This window comes from Wyeomyia smithii, chromosome 1 (genome assembly GCF_029784165.1).
Source record: "Wyeomyia smithii strain HCP4-BCI-WySm-NY-G18 chromosome 1, ASM2978416v1, whole genome shotgun sequence".
NCBI classification, from domain to species: Eukaryota; Metazoa; Arthropoda; class Insecta; order Diptera; family Culicidae; genus Wyeomyia; species Wyeomyia smithii.
This window is the reverse complement of record NC_073694.1, coordinates 8,626,259-8,639,305: the sequence shown is the minus strand read 5'-3', so window position 1 is coordinate 8,639,305 and position 13,047 is coordinate 8,626,259.

Below are 13,047 nucleotides of genomic sequence, written 5' to 3'. Positions count from 1 at the left end.
CATTCGAGGATAAGTCTTGAATGAGTGAATAAATCTGGTTAGTAACCACTTTCTATTATAATTTAACTGCCAGCCAAACAACAAACACGGGCGATAATTTGCTTGTTCGAATGTGCGCCATTCCGCATTTTGAAAAACAAAACAATCGGCTCAGAGTGGCATGTGATTCCGAACGCGTGGTGTACAATGTTTTTCACTTTAATGGCGAAATAATTGCCCTGGTAATGAATAATAATAATACTCGGGCGCGGAATGCCCAGTCGAGCAGAATCGGCCGGATCGCAGCAGGCGTACGAAAAAGGAGCTACACTGAAAAAACTGCGCACGCTCCATCCAAGTGTTTCATCAATTGGGTATGAAAATGACTCCGCATTGTTTTTTGAAGAATTTTTTTTATCGAATTCAATCATTTTTCACTTTCGTTTCAAGTTGTCGCACACATCAATTTACATCCATGAGCCGCACTTCATTTACGTATGATTCCAACATCCCGTTCAAGTGAATTGCACTTGAATCTGCCCCACTGTTTCATCACAGTGATTATCATGTGCGAAACACTTTCGGTTGATTTGTTTTGTTTTTATGTGTCAAATGAAGTGCCGTTTGTGCTAAAAAGTAGAAAAATGGCGACAAATGAAAAGTCCGCGAGTGTTATACGGCTTAGAAGCTCGACGATTTTCCGGACTAAATTTGTAAATGTTTGCAAGGTAAGTTATTTATGTCACGTGAAAGAATCCAATTCTAATCTTATTTCGTTCTTCTAGCACAAGATCACAGAGATTCTTATGGAAGCATCTTCACGCTAGAGGCAAGTATTTGTTTACTTAAACATTGATTAATACAATTAAATTAATTAAATTTTTTGTTTGCTTTACAGTCTTTTTCAACAGATATTTGATGAAGAATTATTATAGATAAAATTAAATTTTAAGTTTTATAAATAAAACAAAGGTTGCATTATATGCAATAATTTCCATGTAAAACTGTTTTCATTTTGAAATCGAATAAAAATCATTCAAAGCTCGGTAAACATTCATTTGAGATTCAAAATCCAAACACTTTATGTCTATATGTCATAACACGAGAATTGAGAGTGTTTTCCTTTTGGAAATGAGATGTTGCACGATAAATAATTCTAAAGTGTTTCGCATATGAATTTTATATGTTTTGACCAGTAGGGCGAAATCAAGTGCAAAACACTTTATAATGTCGTGTCGATTTCTTTGAGTGTACCCGAGCGAGCACAGATAAGACAGACGACGAAGGTGACGTCGACGCCGTCGACGACGCTTGATCGATAGACGGCGGATTTGAACGTACTGGACAGATCGATTAGTGCGCCGCTCTGGTCTGCTACTTCTCGGGGCCACACCGCGCCGGGATTGAGTTGTCAGCTTCGGTTAGCTCCGCTTAGCGCCAATCGGTTCTGAAAGGTGGCCAGCCGATTGTTTATTTTCACTGTCAGCTGCTCTTTCCTCTAAGCTCCTGCTTATTATTCTGCCCCCGATTCTACGCGCGCCGTTCAATCGATTTTACCACGTACCTGAGTTAGAAAACAATCGTAATGACTAATAAATCTGCGGTTGGACGCTCGATTTGCCAACAGCGACGTGCGACAATTCTGGCTTCCTCCAATCCGTCCGTCGCTGCCATCTTTGTAACCGCTTAATGCCTGTGTAGTACGGAGTTTGTTTGAATGAGGCTTAGGAGGGCTATCGTCTTTCGATGCGACTCGTGCCACCGCTGCGCTCCGTCCGCCCGACCGAGAGTCTGCCTCGGTTCGCGCATGTGATTATCGCTATTAAATTAATTCCCAACTAGGAGAATAATCGTGCCGGCGGCGGGCGATTATGTGTGCCACTATTCATGCAGAGAATCGATTGAACCGCATGCGGGCGCACGTGTCTCGTTTTCTCTGGCTCGTACTCTGGCAAGCGGGATATTGCGTAATCGGCTTCATCCATTTAGGAGGATGCAGGAGGATGGGAGATCTCAGTTTCCCAAAGACTGGGGATTCGAAACACGAGACGGGCCAAGGCAGAAGATGCTTACTACTCTAGTGTATAGAATTATTGGATTCATTACGGAGTCGTTCATGAGCTGAAAAGGCTACGCTGTAGCCCTAGGCCTACTAGATTCGTACCGGATTGAGTAGATTACTCGAAATGAAATATTTCCAAAATTTCTATTTTTACGTAGCACTACGTCTTACTGGAAGGTTGTAATATTGACGTATTCTCCAGTCTTACATAGAAGATATTAGTGAATGACTTTTTAACAGATTGAACCTATGAATGGAATCCACTGTACATGCGCAGTAGTAATGATATCAATCAAAAATCGATACTGTACATAAAAACAATAGTGTAATATACAAAATTTTAATCTCGATCCAATCAAGATTGACATATTCTGCTGGGAATGGCCGACAAAAATCATTCAACTCCATTCAATATTTTTTTTGTTTTGATAAAGAAGATTACTTTGACTTCGAACGCTTTGTGCGCTTCGCGCTTCGAACACTTTGTGCTAAAGGCCCAAATACACACACGGCGTAATGACGCCTTCTCCATGCAAAATGGAAGGCGGGATAGCGGTTGTATGGAGAAGGTGTCATTGCGCCGTGTGTGTATTTGGGCCTTAACTATTTTCAATCTCATTAATTGAAAACTGTCTGAGTTATGCGCATTGTCATTGTTATTTGTAAATTCCTACACCTAACTTGACTACCTTGTTAATTGGTATACATGTGCTCTCGAGTATGTCTTTTATATATCTTAGTGACGTTTTTGAAGTAGAATACTTCTCTCAGGAAGTTCGGCTACATAGGGATGTGAAATGAAAATCTAAAACCGAAAAAAGTGAAAAATATGTCCAATTTCAAATGCTAATAAATCGGTTAGTATTCGATGGATTTCCTTCGTTCTTGCAGCAATAGATTGGAAAATCTTCTAAGATTCTTCCCAAAATAAGATAATTGTAATTTTATTATTCACACTATTGTACTATTGAAAATAGTCAAGCATTGTCAAAACGAAAAATTCGACCTCTGATTGGTCGTTATATGCTTGCTTCCCAAGCACGGTCGACAGGATCATATACCTTGCAATTGAAAACATGCTATTTGGCCTATATAAGAGCCTGTTTTAGCCGGAGCCGCTCATAATAGTTCTAGACAGCGACAACAGCAGTCGTCCTTCCTTAGCAGCAGCACTAGCTCTGTGGTTGGTCACCACGTCTCAGGAGCAGCGCGGTTTTTCTCAGCGTGTGTCGCCAGACAGCCATTATTCCCCCCGTGTTGGGGCAGCATGAAGATTGCCATCAGGAAATCCAATTTTGGGAATCAAAATGCCTTTTTGAAGGCAAATAAACAAGTCATTGGAAGTTAATAATTTTTGTCAACGCAAGCAAGTATTCTGTGTTGCATCCTAGCAATTTAAATTTGTCGCACCCGTCTAATCTACTGAATGTGAAATAGCTTCCACAGTGCATGTTGTCCGTGTATCTTAATTCCCCCAATGTTAGGGCAGCTCAAAGGTTGTAATTAGCAACCGATTTTGAACAGCAAAATGCTTTTTTGAAGGCAAATAAAAAAATAATTGAAGGTTAATAATTTTCTGGCATCAACACAAGCAGACATTCTGTGCGGGATGCAATCAAATTCTGTTGTAGTTGTCTAATTTTCACTTTATTTAGTAAACCCCCCACTGTAGGGGCAGCGCGAAGGCTGCGATCATCATAACCGACATTGAATAATAAACTGCCCTGTTAGTACGCATTCACAAAAGCAGTTAGTTCGACTATGCACAGCTAATATGAAGTCGATTCAATCAATCAGCATAAACAGAATTTCGTCGTCTCCCAGCTGCCAAGTTGCAACATGATGCAACACGCAACAGCGAGCAAACGAAATCGCTTGATGTTACAAACCGCAATAAGATACGGGTTAAAACCGTTGCGTGTGTGAGAGCACCATCGGTGTTTATTCGCTGGATACACTATCTACTGTCTACTGAACGCAGTAATCTGCTTACATGCGACATGGGGACGGGAACATTTTCTTCAACCAAGCTGCGCAACACGACACAAAACATGTTAATTTGTTGCTTCAATGAGAGTGCTATCGGTCCGGCTCGACAGAATGTTCACAAGAAATCATTTTTGTGCATCCGTGCTACGAAACTGAGGAAAAACTTTAGAAACTGAAAAAAGAGGTGGAGCTTATCAAATGATCGCTCTGAACCAGAATGAAGTCACACATATTTTTCAAGTTATATCATTCCACCACGTACGTAAAATAATTCATTCCTATTTTCATCCCTATATAAGAGCCTGTTTTAGTCGAAGCCGCTCATAGTAGTTCTGAACAGCGACGACAGCAGTCCTCCCTTAGCAGCAGCGGGAGCGAGCGGTGGGTACCATCGATAGCGGATAGCGGCCACAACTGTGGCATGGCTATGCATAGCGTAGCTGTTGCAGCGGGTATATCAGCATCGATAGTAGCAGGGTCAGCTGATGCAACGACACTCCCTTCACTAAAATGCTGTTTCAGTGTGGTAGCGGGAAGCATCAGCAGAAGGCTTGCATGAAGTGAATACATCAGCCAGCAACTTTCTCTAAGGCCTCTGCCATAGTAGACGCGAAAAGCGGCGCGAACCGATTCGCTCGGCCGTAGGTTGATGTACAGCTCTACTGATGGCTGTACATTAACCTACAGCTGAGCGAATCGGTTCGCGTCGCTTTTCGCGTCTATTATGGTAGAGGCCTAATGGGAAAGTTGTATCAGTTTGTTCAGAAGAATATTATTGTTGGTAATATTACAGAGATGCGATTGCGTAAATCCGATTTTGAATTGAACAATTGTTCTTTTGAGAACAAATAACACACTTATTTGAAGAGTTAATAGCTTTTGGTACCAACAGCAGTATAATGACAGCCTCAGCGGTAGATGCAGATGCAGCCGGTACTTCCCTGAGGCCGATGTAAAGGTAAATGGGAGCAGCACGGCGAAACAGTTCGGGTTATGCTTAGACGCGCGTCATTTTTCGTTGTTGATATTCCCCACATGAAACGACGCGCTTTCGTATGATAGCGGTGGTATTAGCGGTAGATGCATTTGCCAACACTTCCTCCAGTAAAGCCGTGTCTAGTTTTCAATGTGAAAACACCTTTCTCATTGTGTTGACCGTGCGCCTTACTCCTCACTATCAAGGTAACACAGGGATGTAAGATAAACACTACATCCTATGATAAATTGAACAATTGTCCTTATAAGGACAACAAATGAATTAATGAAGATTTAATTTTGAATTAGAATACTTCTCTCAGGCAGTTCGGCTACATAGAGATGTAAAATGAAAATCTAAAACTGAAAAAGTGAGAAAAATTTCAAATGCTAATAAATCGGTTAGTTTTCGATGGATTTCCTTCGTTTTTGCAGCAATCGATTAGAAAATCTTCTAAGATTCCTACCAAATGCATGAAATTGCAATTTTATCATTCGAACTATTGTACTATTGAAAACTCTTAAGCCTTGTCAAAACACAAAATTCGACCTCTGATTGGTCGTTATACCGCGCTTTCCCAAGCACGGTCGGTAGAGTTATGGACCTAGTGAATTGGGAATGCATCATTTGGCCTATATAAGAGCTTCATCAGATAATAAACAAACATTTCATCGGATATTAAATTGAACAACTGAAATTTTAAGAACACAAATGATTATTTGAAGAGTTAATATTTTCTCGTTTTGCGCTATAATCCAAAGTTAATTATCTTCATCTACATGCATACTCTGACTATTATTACGTGTTTGCGTCGCTTAGTGTTTGGCTATGGTCATGCAGAACGCAAATAACGGCGCGATGCGATTCGGCAAGACGAAATCTGTTGAAATGTATAGCTCTACTTCGCCTTAAAAAGAGCTGTACATTTCACCACGGTAAGGCGAATCGCATCGCGCCGGCATTCGCGTTCTGCATAACCGTAGCCTTTGTTCCGTTCCCGTTCAATGATGTCGTATTAAATGGGCATATTACAATTCGGCAGCACTCCAACTTCTCATTTGCACAAAATTTAAAAATATCCAATGAACTTCATTCAAAATATCAGACAAAAAGAAATTACAATACTGCCAATGAACGGTCAACATTTATTTACTAGAAAAAATGACTGACACGCAAGCAGCCAGGTTATCTTTCTTGTAAAAGTATTCTACTTCAACCTTGCGGTCGAGGCTTTGCATACAACCTTCTTGTGATTTTTTTTTTTGTATGCCTAAAGGGCATTGGGTAGAAAGCGCCACTGCGACAGGAATGTTTGTCTTTTGTGGCTGGTCCCGATTACTTTACACAGATTACAAGATGCTCGAACTCATTGATGGAATTGAGCTAGTTGGTTGTAAGCCTGTGCCCCAATCCGGAACTACATGGTTGATGAAACCTGTGACCGTTTTGGGATTGGTGCTCCATACCTGGTATGGAGTTGAGAGGTAACTTCCAAAGAAGTTAAACCTCGATGAAGCAAGAGCCCCGCAAAAGCAGAGCAAATGCGCTGAGCTCTCAGGTTCAGCGTTGCAAAAGCGACAATAGTCTGTTAGGACTTTGCCGATTTTCTTTAAATGATAAAGAGCAGGACAGTGTCCAGTGAGAAGTCCCGTGATGATGCGTAGTTCACTACGAGTTAAACTAAGTAGCCGTTTGGTAACCGTAGGGTTAGGGTAGATAAACTGTTTAGCTTGCCTGCAACCCTGCGCATGTTGCCATTGAGATGCTATCTTTAGCTTTTCCCATGTACTTAGTTCGCCTTTAATGGCGGATGTGGAAGTACCCAAAAAAGGTTCCGGTCCAATGAATTGCTGAGCAGATCCTTGTCTTGCGAGGCTGTCGGCATGTTCATTTCCCTCGATTCCGCAGTGACCGGGTACCCAAAGTAGCATAACTTTGTTGAGGCGGGAGAGTTCCCTGAGTGTTGCGATGCACTCCCAGACTAGTCTGGAGACACATGTAGCAGACTTTAATGCCTTTAGTGCCGCCTGACTGTTCGAAAAGATTCCGATTTTCGCATGTCTATATTTGCGATGTAGACATGTTATAGCACAGATATATATTGCGTATACCTCCGCCTGAAAGACGGTTGGCCACTTACCCATTGAGATAGTGGCCTTTATACCTGGTCCGTAGATCCCTGAACCAGTCTGGGGTCCGATTTTTGAGCCATCCGTGTAGAAGCGGATTGTGCCCGATGGAAGACTCGGCCCTCCATTGTTCCACATGAAGCGATCTGTGTCGATCACTATATATGGAACGTCCATGTTTGGCTTCGCTTCCATCCAGTCCGAGACTGTTGTTACTAAAGGTGTCAGCTAAAACTCCTTTAGGATGCTTAGGTGACCCGTTAGGTCACCTTCGAGCATCGTTGTATTTCTTTGCAGCCTTAGTGCGCCAAGCTCTGCTTCCTTCTTCACATGGAGATGTAGAGGAAGTAAGCAAAGCAAGGCCTCCAAGGCTGCTGTCGGTGTTGTGCGCAGGGCACTGGTAACTGAGAGACAGGCCAATCGTTGGACTTTAGTAAGTTTCGCCTGAGCTGTCTTTTCATTCACTTTAGGCCACCATGCGAGGGCTGCGTAGGTTATACGTGGCCGAGCAATGGTGATGTAAGACCAGAGCGCTAATTGTGGTTTTAGCCCCCAGGTCTTGCCAAACAGTGTACTGCAAGCCCAGATAGCTGAAGTTGCCTTCTTGATAGCATAGTCTAGGTGAGCAGTCCAGTTCAGCTTCTTATCCAGAATGATTCCAAGATATTTGGTCTCATTGCTGAAACATAGTCTTACCCCATTCAGTAGCGGAGGAATGATTGTGTGCATTCTTCGCTTGGTAAATGGTATAATGACCGTTTTAGCGGGGTTAATGTTCAGCCCTTCTTCTGAGCACCACTGAGAGGTGGTGTTAAGTGCCGTTTGCATGCGACTAGATAGAGTTGCATCACATTTTCCCCGAACAATAAGCATATCCAATGACTTCGAAGCCCAGCTGTGATAGCTTGGTTAGGAGAACGTCTACCACCAGTGACCATAGCAGTGGAGAGAGAACTCCTCCTTGAGGACACCCTTTCACTGCCCCTACTGTGACAGACGTATCCCCCAATGCAGCTGTGATCTTCCTGCTCGAAAGCATTGCTTGGATCCAGCTCATTGTAGTATCATCGACTCTTTTATTTTGTAGAGCCGTGTAAATTGATGCAAAGGACGTGTTATCGAAAGCTCCCTCAATATCAAGAAAAGCGCAGACCGCTGTCTCTTTATATTTCAAGGACTTCTCGATCTTCGTCACTAGGCAATGCAAAGCGGTTTCAGTAGATTTACCCTGTTGATAAGCATATTGATGCTTGTGTAAGGGTAACTCCTTCAGAAACTCACTGCGGATGTAGTTGTCCGTAATTTTCTCCATCAACTTGAGAAGAGTTGACGTCAGACTTATAGGTCTGAAAGCTTTGGGCAATGTTTTGTCTTTTTTGCCCGGCTTTGGTATAAACACCACCTTAACGTTCCGCCAGTTGACCGGGATATGTCCCATAGTAAAGCTGGCTCGAAAGAGGCTGATGAGTTCGGACATAACGACTCCGTCCGATTTTTGTAGAAAGATTGGTAGAATGCCATCCGGTCCTGGTGACTTCATAGGCTCAAAAGAGCTTAGTGCCCAGTTGATAGAAGTCTCCGTGAAAATTCTACGAGCGAGCGCTGCGGAGTCACGTGACGTTATGCGTCTGGATTCGAGGCTCTGTAACTCTTCGACGTTCGAACCGGAGATTGCTGTCGATCCAGGAAAGTGAATGTTCATAAGAACATCCAGCGTTTCCTTGGTGGTGACAGTCAGACTACCATCTTCCTTTTTCAACTGCCCAAGACCATTCGTGTGATCTTTGGACATCGCTTTTTGCAGTCGCGTTGCCTCAGGTAGAGTCTGAATGTCTTCACAGAATCGAATTCTAGACCTCCTTTTGGCTTTGCGTAGCTCAGCGTTGTATTTTGTAAGGGATGCTCTATAGGCTTCCCAGTTGGACGTGATTTTAGCCCTGTTGAACAAGCGTCTAGCTTCCCGACGAAGGTTGCTGAGAGTTTCATTCCACCAGGGCACATCACGGCAGACTGTTCGATTTGTTAACGGACAGTTTGACATAAAAGCTTCCGTGATCCTGTGCTGTAGGTCACTTGCTGCGATGTCCAGTTCACCTGGAGTTCGAATATTTTGGTGGCAGGATGTTCTCGAATTGACCAAATGTTCCTTAAAAGAGTTCCAGTTGGTTTTCTTAGGATTCCTGAAATGTTCTCTTCTCAGAGGAGTAGCCTCGACGTCAAATCTGATGTGTCTATGGTCTGATAAACTGGGTTCATCAGAGACATGCCAGTTCTTGACTTTCTCCGTTATCGAGGCGCTACATAGAGTGAGATCTAGGACCTCTTGTCTAATAGCATTACTGAAAGTTGGCTCGTTTCCCACATTGCATACATTAACATTGTTAGAAGTAAGGTATTCAAGTAGGTACTCACCTCGAGTGTTGACATCCGAGCTGCCCCAGACTGTGTGATGCGCGTTGGCATCGCAGCCGACGATGAGTGGCTTGTTGATGCTTCGGCAGTATCGCACAAGTGCTGCGACTTCGGATGGCGGTATATCGTCCTCGTCCCCCGGGAAGTAAGCGGAGGCAACAACCACTTCTTGAGTGCCGTTGGTTGTCGGGACTTCCACCGCAATGGCAACCAAATCCCGTTGGATGAACTCTGTAATGGGAACAAATTTAATGTTTCTGTTCAGCAGAATTGCAGTCCTGGGATTTGACTGTTGATTACAATAGACCAACTTACTGTTTGTGTTGGCTAAGTCAAGGATCCTGGTGTCGTGGACCCATGGTTCCTGGATCAGCGCCACAGATAGCTGATCCTTGGTGAACCTCCGGCAAAGAACACCAGAGGCGCCCTTTACGTGATGGAGGTTCACCTGAACGCAGCGTATGCTGCTCATTTTGTTGGCAGCGCGTCCTTCGTCGGATCTGGTTGAGATCCGATTGGCGGACGGTTGCCATCAGCGGTGACGCTGGGATGGGTAGTCTGCATACCCTCAGCAACAGGCTCCCGTTGCAGCAGACAGTAGGCGACAGAAGTGCTACTCTCACGTTTAGGCGGCGGAATTTGGCCCTGAGGGTCGCGACTGTTCAGATGCTCACGCTTACTCTTTCGATTTTTCGGCGGAACCTTCTTCGCTATCGCGGGAGTGCGTCGAGCAGGTGGTAGCGGTACACTCCCTGAGGGAGTCTCCGAACGTACCGTTCCTGCCTTCGCACCAGAACCTTTCGCGCCTGTGTTTGAGGACTTTCTGCCAACCTGCCGCATGCGTGCTTTGCCGTACTTGTAGTTCAGCAGGAAGCTCTGTGCCGCTATGAGGTTAGCAGACTGTTGGTCCATCTCCACCATCAATTCGACAGTCTTTCCAGTAACGTTGCGATGACATACTCGCCATGCACGTGTGGAGAAACCGTCAATCTGATTTTGGAGAAGACGGAGAATTCTCTCATTTGTGGTGTCCACACTGTCCTAGAAGTACCCTACAAATTTTAGGGTCTTCGGCAGGTCCTTCGTGCGAAAGACACTAAGGTGTGCTCCCTCCCACGGTATGAGAGAAGACGCCGTGGTCTCCAGCCATCTAACTGTGTCGTTGTCGGCACAGTCAAGTTGTAGGGTACCGTTTTTTTGGCGGCAGCTCCTAAACTTGGGCCTGATGGCCGGTGACTCCTGGTCCGCAATGCAGTCCAGAATGGCATCTCGAACAGTTTTTAACTGTTCAGGGGTAAGTAGGGAGGCTGGATAGTCTATCGTTGTGATAGTCAGGCTCGTGGCCTCCAGCATCTCCCTATATGTTACCCCTGACGTTTGTCGCGGTGCAGGGGGCTCCGCGCAAGCCAAGTCCCGGGGCTTTTTGCTGCTCGGGCCCTTAGCGCTTGTGTTTGGCGACGCTGTCTCAGTCGACCGCTGTCGCTTGGTTGCGACCTGACCTGAGCGGTCAGCTTGGTCGACTGGTTGACGAACTATGCCTATGGCCTCCTCGCGTGAGTGACCCAGGCTTAGCAGTCTTTTAAGACGCCGCCGTTGCGATTGGGAGAGCCGTTTGACATCAGCACGAGGTGACTTAGGTTTCCCCTTGTCAATCGGCTGTGTCTCCGGATCGGGAAGACTGTCCGTCGGGCTCTCTTCTTTCCCGCTTGGCGAACCGAGGATTAGTGATGAAACTGAAGGTCCTCTGTCCAGCGATTCGCTGTCGAGGTTGAAATCCATCTCCAGTTCCATCTCCTCGGTTCTGCCTGTAGCGTGCAGCCTTGTGGGGCTGCACGCCATGGAGTGTGTTGGCTCCATTTGTTCCGACAGGTTGAGGTTGCCGGGGCCCTTTTTTGAAAATTTGTTAAACTCCAGTTTTTAGTCCCACGAGTTTGCCACGAAAGAAGGGGTCATCTGCGTGTCACGATAGCCTAACGCAGAAGGCTAGGTTACTGTGGAAGGGCGCCAGGTATTCCACAGGCTCCGTTAGCGGCTGGGAATTTATTAAACCCCCCCCCCACCATTCATCTCTCGGCACGGGTCGCGTCACACCTTAGCTTAGGGATTTAACCATTATTTTACGTAACAGCCATGGTTACGAGCTGTTACAACCATCCTCCTTTCCAGGGGCTTTGGACCCTCTGCGCCAGTTCTCAATAATTTAAGTCTATTCGTACAGGCTACACTAAACTAAAGAGAACCGTCACAGGCGGAGTTATGTTGCTTGCTTACTTTTACTTTTATGGTAGAGATTCTATTTTTTTCCCCCTGTAGGGCCGAAACACAACTGCGTCCATTAGTAAGGACTATTGTTATATGACCCATGTTTGATTTGGTATTAGTCGATTATCCTATCACAACTAAGGTGTGATGGACACTGGTTGACATAATACCCGATCCCAGTTAGGGTCGACTCGTTTTATGAAGTCTAATACCTTACCAGGATCACAATGCCAAATTTCATAGGGCTCTAGTAGCCCTTTTCCAAATATTGACATTCTTTGATTGAACAAGGCTCCACAGATGCAGAGTATATGTTCAGCAGTTTCGGTTTCAAATTGGCAAAAACGACATTCTGTAGATCGAGATTTTCCAATTTTGTTTAGGTGATACCTACTCGGGCAGTGACCGGTCAACAGACCCGATAGTACCCGAAGATCTTTTTTATTCAGATTTAGTAAGATCCGAGCTTTCACAGAACTCGGTGTGATAAATCTTCTAGCTTGTCTGGATGTATCCGTGGCGTTCCAGCTTGATTCTACCGTGGACATTTCCCAAGTTCTAAATTCAGTCCTCAGAGCGCATTCTGGGACTCCGCAGAATGGTTCCGGACCAATAAAATTTGATGCTGAGCCTTCTCTTGCTAGGCTGTCGGCTTTTTCATTTCCTTCAATGCCGCAATGGCCAGGCACCCAGTAAAGAGTAACTTCGTTCCTACTGGCCAATTGTCTTAAAGAAAGAAGGCATTCCCACACTAGCCTCGATTTACATGTGAAAGCTTTAAGTGCATTTAAAGCTGCTTGGCTGTCAGAAAATATGCAGATTTTCGCAAATCTGTAATTTCTTTCTGAACAGATATCCACACATTCAATAATAGCATGAATTTCTGCTTGAAATACCGTTGGACTGTGGCCCATTGGTATAGCTCTACTGATTCCAGGGCCAAACACCCCGGCTCCAGTATTTTCACCCATTTTTGATCCATCGGTGTAAAACACAACAGAACCTGGACGCAGACTCGGCCCTCCTGACTCCCATTCATAGCGGCTTGATTTAACTACTTTGAAGGGGATGTCATAGTTTGTCTTCGTTGTCATCCAATCTTCTATTGTTTTAACATCAGAATTCAGTCTGAATTCCTTAAAGATTCGTAGGTGTCCCACAAGGTCACCATCTGAGATCTCATTATAACGTTTAAATGTCAGAGCACTTTTTGCAGCCTGCTGCTTTACATATTTGTG